Below are 22,229 nucleotides of genomic sequence, written 5' to 3'. Positions count from 1 at the left end.
TAGAAATCTGGAGACAGAAAACAAACTTGAATAAAGTTTGATCACGATGGCTAACAGAAATTTGTTGTATCTGTGATTCCATTTACTTTGTATCAAAAGTTAAGAGACATGAAGAACATATAAAAAAAAATAAAAATTGATGTTGATAGAGAACAGATTATATTCGTATGAATCTGATTTATCTGTTTATATATAATATTCTTAATATTAATAATTAATAAATATAACTGTATAAATAATAATAATACTTTTAATAATAAACATACTAATAATTATAATAGAAATAATAATATTAATATTAAGATAAAAATGAATAATAATAATGATAACTATAATAATAGTAATAACTTTTAATGATAATAAAAATATATATATAATATTAAAATAATAATATCAGAATAATACTAATAAAAATAATGATAAAAGTAATAAGAGTAATGATGATAATAATCTAAAATAAAAATGTTATCTTTTTTATTAATATTAAGAATAATAATAATAATAACTAAAATCATAATTATAATAATGATATCAAGAATATTAGTCATAATAATATTATAACAAATTCAATGTATCAAATTTCATATATATATATATATATATATATAGATAATAACGTAATAATTTTTATTACAACGTATATAAATTTACATCTTTATCTGTAACATCAAATGCAGGTAATAGTTTATTAATATGATTAATAATTTCTATATATAGTTATTTATATATATAATTATCTATATACATATTCATTTACAGATAATTGTTCGTGAATCGTTGAAAATGGTCGAAGGTTAATTGCATATTTGAAAATAGTTCAAAATTTTTGAGACTCAACATTACAGTCTTTGCTTATCGTGACGAAATCATATAATGATCAAGTTTAAATTTGGTCAGAGATTTCCGGGTCGTCACAGTACCTACCCGTTAAAGAAATTTCGTCCCGAAATTTGATCGAGGTCGTCATGGTTAACAATAAAAATGTTCTCATGACGAATATGAGTTGTAGAATAGAGTTTTATCATTATTGATTAATATAGATAAAACGATTCGATTATGTGAAGCGTACGAGTGAAGCTGTCACAAAAGATTGAAATAAAGAAATAGAGATTCGTCTTAACTTTTGACATAGTCATTGTTGATTTTCGGAATTCAAAGAATTTAGAGAAAATCTACATAATCTATATAAGATTTGATTCTTCGATGAATAAAGAAAATAAAATCTCTTTAGTTAAATGCGATGATCTGTCCCGATTATTCTGTCTGATATTTTCATTATAAATTAAACTTTCTCTGTTCCATTATTTTCATCCCTCCCATACTTTCCTTTCTCAATTCATTCTTCCAAAAGATTTTGAAAATACTTAATCCAGTTCTGATCATGTTCTTAAGTAAAGCGATCAAGACGTCTCGGTTTGTAGGTTTGAAGTTCGAAAGGACATAACTAAGATTCTAAGCAGAAAGGTAATAGCACGATTTGATTTTTAAATTACCAGAATCACGGAAGATAGAACTATCAAGAATATATTTTCTTGATATGTTCGGAGGTTAAGTAGAATGAAAGAGTTATGTAACATGGCATATGATGGCGGTATAGTCTGTGAACCATCATCACATTCCATTAGAAATTTAGCATGACTTACTGTAATATAATCATGTTGATCGGGCATCATTATATTATATTAACTCATGCTTCAATTCCCAACACTTCTCCAGAAACCATTCATAATTCAAACTCGAATTTAAAGAAATTTAGAAACTAAAATAGTTTCCTTTATGATGTAACATGGATAGCACGAAGAGATAGATAATTTCGGACAAGAATATTTATGAAAATATCCTCAGAAATATCAAAGATATTTATGATGATATTTTCAGAATTTCTAAGATTGAAGGTCGATGAAGAAAAAAATTTCCGCAAGATTTTAACATGACTTCGGAGCAAGATATTCTCTAAAGATTTCATCGGATCCAGAATTACCTGGATTCTTTGAATTTAGGGTTTGGTCCTTGTATTTGTCCTTGATCTCCTTCATGGTTAGCTCAATCCATTTTTCGATACCAAATTTTCTATCGAGCGTTCCCAACATTCCATTCTTTATTATCAAACTTTTGGCCATTTAGACTATCTACAGTTTTGTTGTTACCTCTGCATTTAATGCTACCATAACTGAGTCATCGGTTATTAATCTGAGGTGGTTTCAAGAGAATTATGTTTTTAGATGATTAAACGCTGATGGTAATCGTCAAGATACAAAGGATGTTTAAGATGAAATCAAGTGGCAAACTTGAGAAAATATTTAACTGTAGTAGATGTAGCTTATTAACGATATTTTAAATCAAAATGTGTTATAATTAATATTTCCTACTCTTTTAATACTTTTTAATTGTCCAAAGTTAGTAGTCCAATAGTCCAAGGTTAGTATAGGTTTAAAGTTCTTTTTCGTAGTTAATTAATTGGTTACTAATCAATTTTATTTCGTCCATTATTTTCTTCATTATGCCACTTGTCAAATCTTGACTTGGATTCTGATCAGTCAAAATCCGAATATGAAATTGAATTTGAATGAAAATAGTTGTTCTTCGGTGAACAGATATATATGTGGATGTAGGTAGGATAGCTCAATGACTGCTGAATCGGATTTGAAGAATGTATAGTACAACATGTTAATGTGAAATCTAAATATTCTTCGGGTATTACCTACCCGTTAAAATATTTTTACCATTAACAGTTTGTACACACGAATCTTTGATGTAGAATGATACATAGAACGAATATGTTTGATGTAGAACGAATATGTAGAACAAAGCTAAATGGTGTAGAATGTCATGTAGAACAAGATTTTTCTTGAGGTACAGATTGTGGGGTTGAGGCTTATGATGCGGATGTTGAGGCTTGTGTTATTGGTGGTATTGGTGCTGATGTTGATGGTACTGTTGGTGCCGGTGATGTTGCTGAAGCTGGTACATTTTGCACCATATTTTCTAAGGCTACAACTCGGGCGCGAAGCTCGTTGACTTCTGCTATTACTCTGGGATGATTGTCGGTAGGAACGAGCGAATGAATAAGGTTTAGAATCTGAGTTATGATATAGTCGTGGCGATATACTCTGGAAATGAGAGAGAAAATGGTGTTTCGAACAGGTTCGCCGGTAAGTGCTTCAGGTTCTTCACCAAGAGGGGAATGTGGTGGATGGAAGGGATCACCTTCTTCTTGTCTCCAATGATTAAGTAGGCTATGAACCCATCCCCAATTCATCCAGAATAGATGATGGCTGATTGGTTGGTCCATTCCGGTCACACTGCTTTCAGAGCTTGAGCGGAACTCCATATCGGAATCCGAGGAACTTGAACTAGTGGCGAGTTCCATTTCGTATGATTGAATAGAGGATTTTTTGATATGAAATGATTTTCAGCTATCGAATGGTATTCTAATTACATAGAATATCTATATATATAGAGCAAAAGATTTCGTAGATTATGGAGGGATTTACGGAATATGTCAGGCAAAGTTTACAGTAACAGATACGTTAAGATATGAATTTTGTCTATACACTATTTATGCAATCAATGCAGTAAGATGTGTCTAGACTAAGAATGATAAGCAGGTAATTTCCTAAGGATGGTAAGTAGATGATTTTCGACTAGAAATGATAAGCAAAACTTTTGACATGCAGACACGGTCGAAGTCTAGACTCACTAATGCATCTAAGCAACTATCAGTTAGACAAACTAATGCAAGACCTGGTTCGCTAAGACCACTGCTCTGATACCAACTGAAAGGACCCGTTCATACCGATTATAAACGATTCACAATAGTTGATTTCATTGCGAGGTATTTGACATCTAAATAATACATTTTACAAACATTGCATTCGTTTTTAAAAGACAAACTTTCATCACATCGAAAGTTGACGGCATGCATACCATTTCATAATATATTCAACTATAAATGACTTAATAATATTCTTGATGAACTCAATGACTCGAATGCAACGTCTTTTGAATATGTCATGAATGACTCCAAGTATTATCTCTAAATGAGCAAATGCACAGCGGAAGATTTCTTTCATATCTGAGAATAAACATGCTTAAAAGTGTCAACCAAAAGGTTGGTGAGTTCATAAGTTTATCATAAACAGTAAAATTCATCATTTTGATAGACCAGAAGATTTAAATACAGTACACCTATCTCGTGTACAAAACCATTTTTTCATAATGCTTAGCAGAGTAGGTTCGTATCCTTTTCTCTCCCGTAGGTTCCCTCGCGATTTTTAAATAACCGTACATATATCTCGTGCAGAAAAATAATACACATAACCTGTGTATAAAAATCATTCTCTCGATACATAACATTCATTTCGATTTTATTGCTCAACATGGTAACCGACCTTAACATATAATGCGCATAAATAATATCCCCAAAATAGAACCTCTCGTCTGTATAATATATAAACCTCGAAGTACTAAACACCACACCCACTAGCTCTTCCGTCTAGTGAACATTCTGGGTGAGGGTGTTAAACCCGGTAGCTACCTTTAGGATTCGCGTGAATTAGGGCCATACCCGATTCTAATTCTTAGGTTATCAAGCAATAATAATGAGGGGAAAAATATTCACATCAATTGGTGGCAATTATCATGTCCACATAATTCAATAATAATCCACATAACTTCTGTCTGCATAATAATTCATTTGAGGAATGTTTTACTTGTGTCTATCTCGTCAAACATTTATAAAAGCATTTCATGTATTCGCAGTTCAAAAATATATTTCAAAAGCATTTAATAAAGCAGTTGTAGAAACAGCGCATGTATTCTCAGTCCCAAAAATGTAAAGAGTAAAAGGGAGCAAATAAACTCACGATACGATATTTTTTAGTAAAAATATGCATACGATGATACGGAACAAATGCAGGGTTGACCTCGGATTCACGAACCTATATCATTATATATATATATATATATATATATATATATATATATATATATATATATATATATATATATATATATATATATATTAACACATATAATTGAAATCGAACGAATATATTAATGATATACTTGTTAAATTTTATGTTATATGTATTAATTATAGTTTTATGTAACTAATTGTTATTTGGTAAAATAATAAATAAAGTTGTATTATCTTATAATAATAATAATAATAATAATAATAATAATAATAATAATAATAATAATAATAATAATAATAATAATAATAATAATAATAATAGTAATAATACTTACTAATAAAAATAATTATAGTAATAATAACCATGATAATAATAATATTATTAATGATCATCAAAATAATGATAATAATCATGTATATTTATAAATCATGATAATGATATTAATAATAATAATAATAATGTTAATAATAATAACGATAATAATATTAATGGTGATAATAATATTTATCTTTAATCATAATAATAATGTAATAATAATAATATCAATAATAATATTAATAATAATAATAATAATAATAATAAAAGTAATAATAATAATAATAAGTAAATAGGAATTCTACCTCAAAGAAGTAATCCTTAAAAAAATGCCCAAGTCCGGGTTTGAACCCGCGACGTCCCGCTAACCCGATAACACCTTTAAACCAATGAACCAATGATTTGTTTTGGCATTAACCCGCATGATTAACTAGTTCATCAAACCCTTATCACTTCATCATCATTATCATGATCTAATATCATCATCATTCTAATATCATAATCAAATTATAATCATAATCATAATCATATCATGATCATAATCATTACATGATCATAATCATATCATAACATAATCCTAATCATATTCGGTTATCTCGATCACCATCATCATCAAATCATCGATTATCATTATCATTTTCCTAAACAGCATTATCATAATTCTTAACATCATCTAATCAATAAATCATATATCATCATCTAACATCGATCATTATGACTTCATGTATCATTCACCTCATAACCGTAACCATCATCACGTACATCACCATCATGAACTATCATCATCATTTTCGTTTTCCTTCTTCCTCATCGAATATCATCATTTTCACAGAATCACTATCCTAATTATTATACTTATCGTCATTATCATAATCATCTTAGCATTATAATATCCTAATCATTTTCATTTCATCCTCGTGTAATCATCTTACATCGTTTTTCATAATCATTAACACCTACAATTCGATTACTATAATAATCATGATCGCACCGTTTAATCATAATCATACGGCTTAATCATAATCATTTTCATAATCATCTTCATAATCTTGATCATAATTCTAACCATAATCAACACTACTCTCGGTTTTAGCATACCATTAAGATTCTGATTTTAGTTCGGCCCAATGATATTCAAAGTTGGTAGCCCAATAAGGAAATTGATCTACAAACCCACTCATTAAATCAAAAAGAACCCGGTCGTTGTTTGAACAAGGAAACAGTGAGATCGAGCTGTTAAATAACATCATGACTTAACATCATCATAAAAGTTATAAAGTGTCACCTAGGTGACCCATTTTGGGTCGGCCACAAAGGAGAAAAAGGAAGCAATTTAAAAGCGTGCAGTTTTCTTTTGGTGTTTAGCACTATCGATTTACTTCATCATTGCCATTCCTCCTTTTTCTTTTAAAAGGTAGAACCCATGAAGTATAATATATAACTAACTCAGGTTTGTTGTTTGATGATAATCGAAAAGAGCAAGTATATAGTCGATGATTGTAAGTTGGTGATGTTGTTCAAACCGAAGAAAAACTGGATGCACTAGTTTTGTTTGATGAAGGTGACATGGTGGCGAGGGTTTAGGTGATTATTAATGAAGATGATGATCAAATGTGGTAGTGATGTAGGTGGTGAATTGTGGTGATGGTTTAAGTGGTTCATAATCATGACAAAAATGGAAGTTAGAACGCAAGGTGATGGTTAATGTAAATCTTACTCTCTCTTTATTTTTTTTATTTACGATTTGTAGTGATTGATATATATATATATATATATATATATATAATGGGAATGAATACATGTTTTAACAGATATTTTTGATCATAATTGATTCGAATTGATTCGTGAAGTCGACATGTAACAGAACGCACAAGGTTCTTCAAACAAGAAGAAGAAAACAAGAAACAAAAAATAAGTCAGATGGTGATGGCTAACAGAATCGTTTGCATTGTACTGAGATTAGAGAAAGGAATCAATCCGTATAAGAGAAGAAACAAAAAAATGAAAAGCAGATAGAGACCTGTAACAAATTTGTACTCTTAATTGATATTGATAGGGATTTGATTTGTACGATTGATACAATTTCAAGATTTTTAAAATTTGAAGAATAATCAGAGGTACGAGCTGTGTAATATTTTATTTCCCTTTTAATTTTCACAATGCAGTTGTGTGATATATAGATTGAACGGAATATTTGAAATAGAACATTGATTATTCATGGATTTGTTTGTATTGAAAAATGATATGGACGTGTAACAAGAATTTAGACAGGATATTTGATCAGGTACAAAAATATATGATATTTAGAAATCTGGAGACAGAAAACAAACTTGAATAAAGTTTGATCACGATGGCTAACAGAAATTTGTTGTATTTGTGATTCCATTTACTTTGTATCAAAAGTTAAGAGACATGAAGAACATATAAATAAAATAAAATAAAAAAAATTGATGTTGATAGAGAACAGATTATATTCGTATGAATCTGATTTATCTGTTTATATATAATATTCTTAATATTAATAATTAATAAATATAATTGTATAAATAATAATAATACTTTTAATAATAAACATACTAATAATTATAATAGAAATAATAATATTAATATTAAGATAAAAATGAATAATAATAATGATAACTATAATAATAGTAATAACTTTTAATGATAATAAAAATATACATATAATATTAAAATAATAATATCCGAATAATACTAATAAAAATAATGATAAAAGTAATAAGAGTAATGATAATAATAATCTAAAATAAAAATGTTATAATTTTTATTAATATTAAGAATAATAATAATAATAACTAAAATCATAATTATAATAATGATATCAAGAATATTAGTCATAATAATATTATAACAAATTCAATGTATCAAATTTCATATATATATATATATATATATATATATATATATATATATATATATATATATATATATATATATATATATATATATAATAACGTAATAATTTTTATTACAACGTATATCAATTTACATCTTTATCTGTAACATCAAATGCAGGTAATAGTTTATTAATATGATTAATAATTTCTATATATAGTTATTTATATATATAATTATCTATATACATATTCATTTACAGATAATTGTTCGTGAATCATTGAAAATGGTCGAAGGTTAATTGCATATTTGAAAATAGTTCAAAATTTTTGAGACTCAACATTACAGTCTTTGCTTATCGTGTCGAAATCATATAATGATCAAGTTTAAATTTGGTCGGAAATTTCTGGGTCGTCGCAACCACCATGTTGGGCTTTTGGGTGAAGGGTTTTAGTGATAAAGTGGTGAAGGATGCGGTGTACGGGGTTGATGAATTTTGAGGCCTTTTTACTTGATCTCCACGGCTCATCATTGGAGGTATATTCGTGCTAGAAAGCTTGGTAGTCTATGTTGTTCAAGGTGGTGTAACCCCTCTTGAATAAAGAACTGTTGAGTTGTGATGGTTTGTACAGTTCCAAATACCTTGCAAACCGTGCAAGAGATAGGTGGTACATCTGATTTTTGTGGTGAAAGTGGATACACTCTTGATCACCGTAATCCTCTTGATCAACGTCTGAATCAAACCTCCAAGTAGCCATAAATTCCGAGTATGGCTCATTGTACGTTTTCTCATTTATTTCAAACAAGTTTTGCCAGGCTCTGTGTGTTCTCCCGATTGCTCTAAAGTTCAAGATTGCCCTAAGCTTCTCGGCCCATCCACACTGTTCCATAATCATCCAGTTAATATATTTGTTAGCCCCTTTCGGCCGATTAATCCAGGTTCTCATAAATGGCTCATTATCTGCTGGATCATCTTGCCCGTGAAGGTAATGGGGTAACTCATATTCTGCTGGTATGCGATTAGCCATCTGCGAAAGTCAAGTAACGTAGGTTATGTTCCAAAAAATTGAGACTTAGAACTTAAAAATGCATATATTTTTCGGAAAAAATTCGAAATGAGGGCTTTAAAAATGGCATTTTCCAAATTCCTGTTATAGCCAAATATAGCCAAAATTACCACAAACAATATCTAATCCAACTACAAACTTATTTTTAAGCAAAATTTAAAGTGTACCCGTGATTACAATAAATAATGCTAAAAATAATAATTATAGCGAGTTAGTCGTAATAAGAAATTTTGATCCAAATGTGATGATTTTTAAGCATACAATGGTTCTAATGGCCATTTCTGATTACCTTAAATATTTTTAATCACCAAACTTGAGCTATAACATTCTTAAGTCAAAGATTTAGGCTGTTTTACCAAAAAAAAAATATACATTTTGTTCAAAACGTACAAAATAAGGAAAATCAAAGACTAAGCTACATTTTCATGAGCAAATAAATGATATCTTTATTTGAACTAGTTTTAAAGCAATCCTAAGTTTTAAAAACGTTTTAACTATAGGAAAAACTATAATCCTAATTAAGTGTAGTTTAACCAAAATGTCAAATTTAGGCAAACAAGCATATATTATTCCAAAATTAGTTTCTAAGCATTCTAAATGAATCACTAAGCCTAATTAAGCTAGCAAAACATCAATTTTCTAAGAATTTCACCAATTTCTACCCTAAAACCTCAACTAACGAATCGAGAGCTAAAAACTATCCAAAGTGCTTCAATCGAGTCTAAAAAATAACACATAGCAATCACATTATCTAACTAAGCATAAAGGAATCCAAAATTGGGCATAAAACATAATTTTTCTCAAAAGTTAAAATTTTGACTTTGAGAGAGAATTTGAATTTTGACCAATAAAGAGTACCTTTTACACCAAATTGATGATGGAAACGTGTTTAGGAGGCACGAGAGAGTCGGATTTGAGCTTCGATTTGTTGAAATTGATCAAGAATTGATGGTGAGGTGGTGGTGTGTACTCGTCGGCCGAAGAACACAGAAGGAGAAGAAGAAGAGAAAAAAAAAATAAAAGGGAAGGGGAAAAAGAGAGGAGGAGAAGAAAAGAAGAAGAAAATTGGGCCCGTGCGGCTCACGGGCTTATTTTCCCGACCCGACTCGCGAATTTTATATTTTTACAATTTTAAAATTTTAACTCGGTTAATAAAAAGGTAAAGGTTTTCTATGAATCTTAATTAGATTATTTATATTAATTAAACTATAATTTAAAAGACAAATAGAAGGAGTAAAATTAAAATATTTTATTTTATTAATAACTCAAATTACACAGGTTCCACAACTAAGTTCCAGAAATGATGTGGAAAGAAAGACAAGTTTAAAGCTTCTTTGACCATCCAGAGTAGATCAGCGGAGTGTACTGAAAATATTTCAAAATCACTTAGCATTTTACGCTCATGCTTTTGTAAATCCCCGATATCGTCCATAAGTTTAACCAAAGCCCTTCTAACTTTTTTAACGTTTGAAATTCCGTCGCTTGGTCCAGTATCTCGATAATTAAGTTCAAAAAGAAGTTTTGACACTGTGTCTTGAAATAAAAGATCTTCCACGCAGTCAGGATCACCGATAGTAAATTTAAAATTTGTAGATATTTCCCGAATGATCTTCCTTTGCAGGGTTTTAAATGGAAATTTTGACATAATGAGGATTTGTACTAGTTCAGAATATGTTTCCTTTCTTTTAGCGAAGAAATTTTGATGTATTCTTTCCTCGGTGGAATCCGGAAAAACTTCAATTAATCTTTTGATAAGAAATGAGGCTGGATCAAAGTAAAAGAAATCTCGGTTTTTGTATTTTGAAATAGGGTTAGGTTTCTTGTTTTCAACCCAAAATTCTAATTCAGAGATCTTTGCGGCGACGTAACGGTTTATATGAATTGGAGAAACTTCCTTATTGGTGAAGTGAGGGAGAAAACTGGCGAATGACTCTAAATCAAATTTGAAATCAATTTCTGCATCCCGATACTTGACGAAAATATCATTCCCACACTCTTTTAACAATTTGTGAAGAGAACGAACTTGAGAACGCAACTCTTTTAACAGATTGATTTGAAATGTTGAGAACGGGAAGTCTGAGGAATATAGGTGCCTAATAAATTCTCTATAGATGTCTAACCTTCTACTAGGATTTAACAGATTTCCAGTAAACGGAGCTTTTGTTTCATCAGTGTTTCGTTTCTCTTTTGGGACATATTCAAAAAAGTCTGGATATTTGAAAATATTTTAATATTCTTCCCGTATTTCATCTTCTATAATCAGGAGTTCATTAAGGCTGAGTCTCCCTTTTGGATCGTGAAGAGGGTCGAATCCTGGTTCATTTGAGTAAAACTTATCCAAAAGCAATGAAATCTCAAAGTCAGATGAAATTATCCGGCTACTTGGACTACAAGGATCAAGAACTAATTCTTGATGAGATTCATTAGGGTTTAGATTTGTTTTTGTTTTATAAAGTAAAACTTCTCCGGTTTCCGAAGTTGTGGGAGAGCAACTGCCATTCGCACTTTCTTCGTAGTCGGTTAAGTTGAAATCTACAGAAATTAAGACCATAATTAATATTTTGTTTTTATAGTTTTGAAAAGGGTTTACTGTAATGGCGACTTTAAATCCTATACTGACAAACTCCCTGTTTGTTAAGCATGTGTGGTTCCAGTCAATTTATCTTTGAAACAAGTGGCCAGGCCGACAACGGAGAGGCAGGATCCTTTTGGTTCCAATATAATTGGAGACTGTTCAGAAAATCCAACAACCAAGTCCATGTATAATTGTCTTTCTTAGTCACCACTCAAGAATCTCGGATATCTTGATAGAATCAACAATTACCTTAACAGAAAGAAAATTTAAGTACCCGGCAGCGGCGCCAAAAACTTACTACCCTCATGATATGGCCAACACGGATGGTTTTATTTGTGCGGTGTCATTAGGTCACAACACGTCAGAATTAGCTACCACAAGGATGTAATGGTTTTATCATTTATATTTAGCTGGGGTTTCCTAGCTATAACTCACCTACTTGTCTTCCTTTTAACGAGTAAGTGGTAAATATAACTCAGGTTTGTATTTTTGTATGTTTGCTCAGTAACGTGGGACCAAAGTGCCTATATAGCTAACCCTAGTCACAAGCGGTGATAGATTAGGATTAACTATGAATATATTAGTTTAACTATAATGGTAAGGGTAGAAAGGTATGAAGAATAGGGTTCTGATGGGGATTTATCACAAGAGTTAACTTCCTAGAATAAACACTAAACCTCAATCAGTTGGGCTATGAACCTAACTGATTTGTCACTAAGAGTTTAGGCTTTGAAGATTCTGGCTAAGACGGATATCCCTACTCCCAACGTTAACCTGGAGGGTTTAGACGACCTTATGGATAGAATCCTTGGTACATGAACAAAGTGGCATATCCCTAAAGGAAAGTCTCAGCTTTTCTTAATCCTAGTTGGTTTAACTAAAGTAATATTCCACCACTTAATACTATGATATGCCTTAACATTAATAGATGTGCAATCTTAGATATTCTAAGGTACTGCTAATTGGATTAGAGGTCTCTCCTTTTGCGATCACTTATTCAACCCCGGATCATCTTACAACATCTCAAGAACGTTGCTTCTGACGCGAATCATGCTTCTAAGCAGACCAGTGTTTACTGAACTCTATTTTGTCTACTCTAACCACAACCTAAATGGGCAGCTCTTCTTTAACGAATAAATGATTATCCGTACGTAGGTACTTGATGTGTGCAGGGTGTAGTACGAAATAGTTATATTTTTATTGCAAAATACTATTAAATACGATACAATTTTACACAAGTTATTTATTTATTTATAGAATGGATATACCTAAACCTTGCTACAACACTTATAGGCAGTGTACCTAATCGTAAAGTAGTGTAGTTTTTAGTAAGTCCGATTCGTTCCGCAGGGAGCTAGCCAAGTTTATGCTATATTTGTATCAATATATATATAAGTAATATTATTATTATTATAAAAGGGGGTTTTACCGTTTAATGACCGGTTTGTCGATTTTAAAACTTAAATCACAATTAAAACCTAATGTAAAATATTAAATATACAAATGACTTAATTTAAAGCGTAAAGTAAATGACGATAAAAATGCGATAAGATAAAAGTACGATCATTAAAAGTGCAATAATTTAAAGTATGATAAATAAAATGACGATAAATAAAAATGCGATGAGATATAAATTAAGAGAATTATGCTTATTTAAACTTCCGTAATCATGATGTTTGACGTGTTGATTTTAATTTATTACCATGGGTTAATTGTCCTTTGTCCTGGATTATTCGATATGTCCATACGGTTTTGTCCATAATAGTCCATCAGTCATAATTATAAAGTGCGAGAGACTTCATCAAATTATCCTTATACCTGAAGTCAAATATTCTAACTAATTGGGGATTCAAACTGTAACAAGGTCTTAATACTTTGTTTAATGAATACACCAGGTTATCGACTGTGTAATCCAAGGTTTTACTACTTTGTTAACAATTACACCAATTACCCTTGAATGTAATCCACCCCAGTTTTAATGAGTCCATTAACTATTAATCCATCCCCGTGTCCGGTCAAATGAATAATTATTAGTATTTATAAATATCCCGCCCACCGTACCCAGTCAAGCGTATGTGGTTATATATAAATACGTCAAATTATAAATCTCTATATTAAATCAACGAGATATTATTTAATTAATATAAAGCCCATTAATAGTCCATAGTCTAATTTTCACAAGTGTCGATCTTTTGTCCAAACCCCAATTATGGTCTAAAGCCCAATTACCCAATCTTAATATTTAGCCCAACATCACGATTACTTCGATTTAAATAAGCATAATAATAATAATTTAGCTACGAGACATTAATTTAAAAAGGTTGAATATAACTTACAATGAGTATTAATAGCGTAGCGTTACACGGACAGAATTTCGACTTACAAACTTAAACCATTCGCCAACATAACCTTATTATTATTAAACTTAAATTAAAATTAAAATTAAAATTATATATATATATATATATATATATATATATATATATATATATATATATATATATATATATATATATATATATATATATATATATATATATATATTACGTATATAGAAAAGAAATAAAAAGGGGTGAGTAATCGATCAGAATGCGCGGCCTTTTATAGGCCCACGTTTAACTGTCGAGCTCCGCGAGTGCGGAGGTTTTCGTCGTCACAGCTCCGCTAGTGCGGAGGTATGGATTCCAGCTCACCAAAGTGATTTAAACGTGGGCTGCTTAAAAATATAATATATATAATTAATTATATATTATATTATATTCTTGTGCATAGTTGACTTGTAATTTTTGGTCCGTTGTGTCGCGTGCTGAAAGTTGGTTCATGTCTTGGTTCCGGATTTTTGAACGCCTTTTCGTACGATTTAATATCTTGTACTTTGCATTTCACGGCTTGTACTCTTGTAATTTTTAGTCGTTTCTCATCAATAATTTGAACCACTTGGATTGTACTTTGTACTTTTTAGCTTTTTGGTCATTTGCGTCTTCAATTCGTCGAATCTATCTTTTGTCTTCACCTTTTATTATTTAAACGAATATAACTTGTAAATAGAACAACTGCAACTAAAAGCTTGTCTTTCTTGAAGGATAATGCTATGAAATATATGTTCGTTTTTAGCATTATCAAATATTCTCACACTTGAGCGTTGCTTGTCCTCAAGCAATATAGAACTTGAATATAACTTTACTAGAATCACTTCTTTATTCTTCACACTTTGTACATCAGTGATTTTAATACAGTGGTATGAACAATGATAGTAACGATGTGGTTTACAGTCCCACATGACTATAAAAATTTAGATCCTTTAGGAAATTGGATCTTTATAAAAACATTTGATTTTTAAAAAATTCTATCTAGCTTTTACTCTAGATTAGTTTTCCGGAATAACCCTTCACCGGTGTTTGCAAAATGTTTGTGGGTTTTGTGGGTTTCAGATTTGAAAATTTTAGCTTAAAACTTGCGGTTTTGTGTCAACCTCTTGCTAACCTTGTATTAGGAAAGCAACACGTCCAGTATACTTGCTCCGTATATTACCTTTCGGTAAACTACCGTCCGGTTGTAAAGGAAAGCGTTGAACAAGCAACTGTTAAGGCAATGTCCCGTGACATGCTTTTGATTATGGTCTATATCATGTCGGATGCAATTACTATCCTTAGTAGGAGCAATAGTAAAGATCACCCTATAGTTTTTCGGTCTGGCACAAGGTCCTGTCTTTGACCATGCTATGCAACCACCGTTCTTACGGTTGACACCCGATTTGGTTCAGGTGACCTAATGAATTCCAGGTGAATTCCTAGGATTTTACGTTCAATGGTAATGAACGCATTGAAAATGGGTTTTCAGAAAACAAATCGGTTTGTAATTTGATCAAAATATTTTCTCGTTCAAGCTCGAGTTTAGATATCATCAAATTCCATGAGTTTGAATTCTCAATCTTTAAGGTCAATCTCAAGGATTGAATAATATCAGGCTTAAAAGCTGATTTTTGATCTTTTAAGTAGATTATCCTTTCTGGGGATCTGATTCATTAGTCTTATAAGCTAATTTGCACGGTGCCCCCCATTGTACGAGACAGATCCTCTCATGGTTAGGATAAGTCTGACCACTTGGCGACCCTGTTTGATGCTGAGGTCCGTGGATTTCCAGCTGATTTTTGAGAAAACTTTTCAAGATTTTTCGTAAGCTCTACAACTGGTCTGGACGACAACTTCCTGACCTAAATCAAGAAGCGCGTGTCTTTTTTCTCGGAAGACTTTACTTCCTTTTAAATCAAGTGGCACATTTCTTTCAAATATATTATAAGAAATCGGGTAAAACTGATAAAATTGTCCAAAACAAAAGTATCTTCAATTATTTGTACAAAAATATGTGATATATGTTCTAAATAACTTGGTAATTTTTTCCCACACTTGGCTTTTATTTTTCTTTCTTTGCCTTTTTATTCTCCTCTATTCCATTTTTTAATGAATTCAAGCATTTTGGGTTGTTTCTCAATTTATGTCCTTTACGAGGTAACGACAATTTCGGTATTAACACCTAGTTTTATCGTTCATAAATATGTATAAACATGATTTTGAATTCATTTATTTGAAAATATTTTTTTTTTAAATTTTTTTTACTAGAAATGGGTAGTCAGTATATAAGACTAGGGCTGTTCTTTATTATCAGGGAGCACTAGATTCTAATACAACTACTGCGTTACTAGTATTTTTAATGCTAACCAAGTGTTTAAATTAAAATTTTAAAAATCCGAAAGAATTTAACCCCTTCCCACACTTAAGATCTTGCAATGCCCTCATTTGCAAGAAATCAGTAGCAATTTAAATTATTGAGGGTGATTAGCGTAGAAAATTGATTAAATTTTTACCAAAGTTTCCAAACATATTGTTGTTTGTGTTGAATGATAAATGGTGCACATCATTTGTTCATTCCGTCTGTTGTTACATCACACTTGTTTTTCGTTTTGTCGTCAAAATTAATAGCTTTTGCTGAACTTAATGCCAGTCTTTGAAAGTGCGATGTTTTACCCTATGAGATAGAATTCTCAGAGACCTGATTTAGCTGACTCATAGGAGAGTCATGTGATTTGATTTTCCATATCTTCGTGTGACCATTTTTCGCATTTATGACATCTTTCAAGGTGTCGTGGTCTTCTTTTTGTTGCGGATTTTGATTTTCCTTTACCAAAATGTATCTTATGATGATTCTTCCTGAGTTCTTTCCTCACTTCATCCATTTTACCTCTTATGAATGATACTAGTTCACTCGGAAAGATGTTATTATTACGTTTAGTAATCATAGCGTGTAGTAGTAGACCATGGTTCAGATCAAAAGAATTCTTCATCTCGTAAAACCTAAAAAAATAAAAATTCAGAATGGAGGGAGAAGACTAGTTCTTTAGGGTCTGCTAGGGAAAGACCATTCGGATTCCATTCTCGAGAACTACACGAAAACAGAAAATCTAACTCTAATAGAAATATATATTATCCTTAAAAAGACTTGATTCTCCCCACACTTAGTTAGCTGTGGTGTCGAAATTGTGATTAACTTCGTTTTCAATTGGACTATCAACAACTTGTATATCTCTGACTTTTACTTCAAGCCAATTGTTGATTTCCTCTGTAACTTTCACAAATTCAACTAACATTGCCTTTTCTTTAGGCGACAAATTGGATACTAATCGGTTACATAACTTCAAGTTCCCCTTAATCCTAGCATCTTGAATCCGTTTATAAAGTTTCTTCGTTGAACAGTTGAAAACGGGTTCATCTAATTTCGTATCAACAACGGGGTTCTTTGTTATCGGTTCATCATTAGGTGTTTCTTCATCTTCCCCACACATAGGCGTTTTTATGGGTTCAACAGTTTTGGTTGGTGGAGATCTAAACTTTCGGTTCACAAAGGTGACCGATTTGTCATCATCCCAAAGTGTCATTCTACCTTCCCTTACATCAATGAATGCTTCGGTGGTTGCTAAAAATGGGCGACCTAAAATTAGAGGAATATCAAGGTCTTCCTCCATATTAATAACTATGAAGTTTGCAACAAAGGTCAAACTTCCCACTTTAACAAGTAAATTATTGGCTATTCCAACCGGGTGTTTAATGGTTTGATCAAATAATTGAACACCTATTCTGGTTGGTCTTAATTTACCCACACCTAATCTTTTGTATAAGGAAAGAGGCATAACGTTTGCACTTGCTCCTAAATCTGCGAGTCCATTATACATAGCACCATCATTAAGCAAGCAAGAAATGATAAATTCACATGGGTCTCCTACTTTAGTAAGTATAGTTGGTTTGTTAACCTTTTCCGGGTGATCTTTTCTTGGTTCTTCCACTTTTACTTGAACTTCTTGTTCACATTTTTCTTCATTTCTTGGAATGGGAGGTTTGTATAGGAATTCTTCTTCATCACTCCAATTTGAAGCTTCCCAATCTTCCAATTTTGGTTTTTCATATGTTGTTGATAACATATTTATGTTTTCATTCTGAGGGTTTTCTTGAGTGGTGAAATTATGATTGACTTCATTGTCAACTTCCATCGGACCATGTATGTAATGTTTAACTCTGTGACCATTAACTTTAAATTCAATCCCATTTGAATTTATTAACTCTATTGTTCCATATGGGAAAACTCTTTTGATTATGAATGGTCCAGACCATCTTGATTTCAATTTTCCAGGAAATAGCTTGAATCGTGAATTGAAAAGAAGAACTCTGTCTCCTTCTTTAAATTCTTTTGAACTTCTGATTCTTTTATCATGCCATTTCTTCGTTCTTTCCTTATAGATTAACGAATTTTCATATGCTTCATGTCTTAATTCTTCTAATTCGTTTAATTGACTTAACCGTAGACGTCCGGCTTCATGTAAATCAATATTACATGTCTTCAAAGCCCAAAATGCTTTATGCTCAATTTCTACTGGAAGGTGACATGCTTTTCCGTAAACAAGTTTAAAAGGTGTGGTTCCAATTGGAGTTTTATAGGCTGTTCTAAAATCCCAGAGTGCATCCTCCAATTTCATGGACCATTCCTTCGGATTTGATCCTACGGTTTTTTTTAGAATAAGTTTTAAAGCTCGGTTGGTATTTTCAACTTGTCCACTTGTTTGTGGATGATAAGCCGTTGAGATTTTATGAGTTACTCCATATCTTTTGAGAACTTTTTCAAGTTGATTGTTATAAAAATGAGTACCCCGATCACTTATTAAAGCTTTCGGTGTTCCGAACCTAGCAAAAAGACGTTTTAAAAAATTGACTACAACTCGTGCATCGTTAGTTGGGAGAGCTTGTGCTTCCGCCCATTTAGATACATAATCTATGGCAACGAGAATGTAGAGATTATTATGAGATTTTGGAAATGGACCCATAAAGTCAATACCCTAAACGTCAAATACTTCACATACTTGATTGACATTTTGTGGCATTTCATCACTGATGTTAAAGCAGAGTGGTATATAAAATACTATTAAATTTTACAAGGAAATACTATTAAATACGATACAATTTACACAAGATATTTATTTATTTAGAGAATGGATATACTTAAACCTTGCTACAACACTTATAGGCAGAGTACCTAATCGTACAGTAGTGTAGTTTTTAGTAAGTCCGGTTCGTTCCACAGGGAATCTTTTTTAAACAAAGCTTAACGCTATATTAGTTTACTTTTATAAAAATACAAATATATATATAAGTAATATTATTATTATAAAGGGGGTTTTTACCGTTTAATAACCGGTTTGTCGATTTTAAAACTTTAGTTGCAGTTAAAACAAAATGTAAAATATTAAAAATAAATACAAGACTTAAATTAAAGCGTAAAGTAAATAACGATAATGAAATTGCAATTAATAAAAGTGCGATAAAATAAACTTGCGATAATTAAAAAGTACGATAATTAAAAGTGCAATTAAATACAACAACAATAAAAATGCGATAATTAGAAGTGCAATTAAATATAAAATTAAGGAAATTAAATATGAAATAAAAGAATTATGCTTATTTAAACTTCCGTAATCATGATGTTTGACGTGTTGATTTTTAGTTTATTCCCATGGGTTAATTGTCCTTTGTCCTGGATTATTTAATATGTCCGTCTGGTTTTTGTCCATAACAGTCCATCAGTCATAAATATAAAGTGCGAGTGTCCTCGTCAAATTATTCTTATACCCGAAGTTAAATATTCCAACTAATTGGGGACTTAAACTGTAACAAGATTTTAATACTTTGTTTAATAATTACACTAGGATGTCGACTGAGTGTAACCCAAGGTTTTAATATTTTGTTATCAATTATACCAAGTGTCCTTGTACATAATTTCACCCCTGTTTTAATTATTCTAGTGGTTATTAATCCATTCCCGTGTCTGGTTCAATGAACGATTATTCGTACATATAAATACCCCGCCCATCGTGTCCGATCGAGTGTATATGGTAATTTATAGGGACGCCCAATTGTAAATCTTTATATTAACATTAACAAACTATCATTTAGTTAAACAAATATAAAGCCCATTAATAGCCCATAGTCTAATTTCCACAAGTGTCGTTCTTTTGTCCAAACCCTAATTATGGTACAAAGCCCAATTACCCAATTTTAGTAATTAGCCCAACATCATGATTACTTCGGATTAAATAAGCATAATAATAACTTAGCTACGAGACATTAAATTAAAAAGGTTGAACATAACTTACAATGATTAAAAATAGCGTAGCGTTACACGGACAGAATTTCGACTTACACCCTTACAACATTCGCTAACATACCCTTATTATTAGGATTAAAATTAAAATTAAAATTAAAATATAAATATAAATATATACGTAGTATTATGAGAGAAGAAGAAAAAGATGATGAAAAATGCTCAGAATTCGGTTGGCTTTATAGGCAGGTTCTCATTTTGGGGCTCCGCGACTCGCGGCCTTTTTGGCCTTCAAACTCCGCGAGTCGCGGAGTTTGAAATTACAGCTCAGTCCCTTTTGGAGTCTTTCTTGCCGACGGTTTTTATTATTTATTATAATATATAAATAATTATAAGAATTATTTAAATATTATATTATATTTATGTGCATAGTTGACTTCTAATTTTTAGTCCGTTGCGTCGAGCGTTGAGAGTTGACTCATGTCCCGGTTCCGGATTTTCGAACGTCCTAGCGTACAATTTAATATCTTGTACTTTGCGTTTTGAATCTTGTACTCTTGTAATTTCGAGACGTTTCTTATCAATAATTGGAACCTCTTTGATTGTATTTTGTACTTTTGAGCTTTTTGGTCGTTTGCGTCTTCAATTCGTCGAATCTGTCTTTTGTCTTCACCTTTTATTATTTAAACGAATATCACTTGTAAATAGAACAATTGCAACTAAAAGCTTGTCTTTCTTGAGGAATAATGCTATGAAATATATGTTCGTTTTTAGCATTATCAAATATTCCCACACTTGAGCGTTGCTTGTCCTCAAGCAATATCGTCTTGAAATACTAGAATCACTTCTTTATTCTTCACACTTTGTACATCAGTGATTTCTATAAGGCGGTATAAACAATGGTAGTAACGATATGGTTTACAGTCCCACATGACTATAAAAATTTAGATCCATTAAGGAAATTGGATCTTTATGAAAACATTTGATCTTTTGAAAATTAAATCTAGTTTTTACCCTAGATAAGTTTTCCGGAATAACCCTTTACCAGTGTTTGCAAAATATTTTTGTGGGTTTGGTGGGTTTCAGATTTGAAAATTTTAGCTCAAAACTTATGGTTTTGTGTCACCCACTTGCTAACCTTGTATTTGGAAAGCAACACGTCCAGTTTACTTGTCCCGTATATTACCTTTCGGTAAACTACCGTCCGGTTGTAAAGGAAAGCGTTGAACAAGCAACTGTTATGGCAATGTCCCCTGACATGCTTTTAATTATGGTCTATAACGTGTCGGACGCAATTACTATCCTTGGTAGGAGCAATAGTAAAGCTCACCCTTATAATTTTTCGGTATGGCACAAGGTCCTGTCTTTGACCACTATGCAACCACCGTTCTTACGGTTGATACCCGATTTAGTTCAGGTGACCTAATGAATTCCAGGTGAATTCCTAGGATTTTACGTTCAATGGTAATGAACGCATTGAAAATAGGGTTTTCAGAAAACAAATCGGTTAGTAATTTTGATCAAAATATTTTCTCGTTCAAGCTCGAGTTTAGATATCATTGAATTCCATGAGTTTGTAATTCTCAATCTTTAAGGTCAATCTCTAGGATTGAGTAATATCAGTCTTAAAAGCTGATTTTTAATCTTTAAGGAGATTATCCTTTCTGGGGATCTGATTCATTAGTCTTATCCAGCTAATTTGCATGGTGCCCCCCATTGTACGAGATAAATCCGTCTCATGGTTAGGATAAATCTGACCACTTGGCGACCCTGTTTAATGCTGAGGTCCGTGGATTTCCTGCTGATTTTAGTGATGACTTTTCTAGATTTTTCGTCAACCTACAGCTGGTCTGG

This window comes from Rutidosis leptorrhynchoides, chromosome 1, assembly GCF_046630445.1.
Source record: "Rutidosis leptorrhynchoides isolate AG116_Rl617_1_P2 chromosome 1, CSIRO_AGI_Rlap_v1, whole genome shotgun sequence".
Lineage (NCBI taxonomy): Eukaryota > Viridiplantae > Streptophyta > Magnoliopsida > Asterales > Asteraceae > Rutidosis > Rutidosis leptorrhynchoides.
This window is presented reverse-complemented; position numbering follows the sequence as displayed.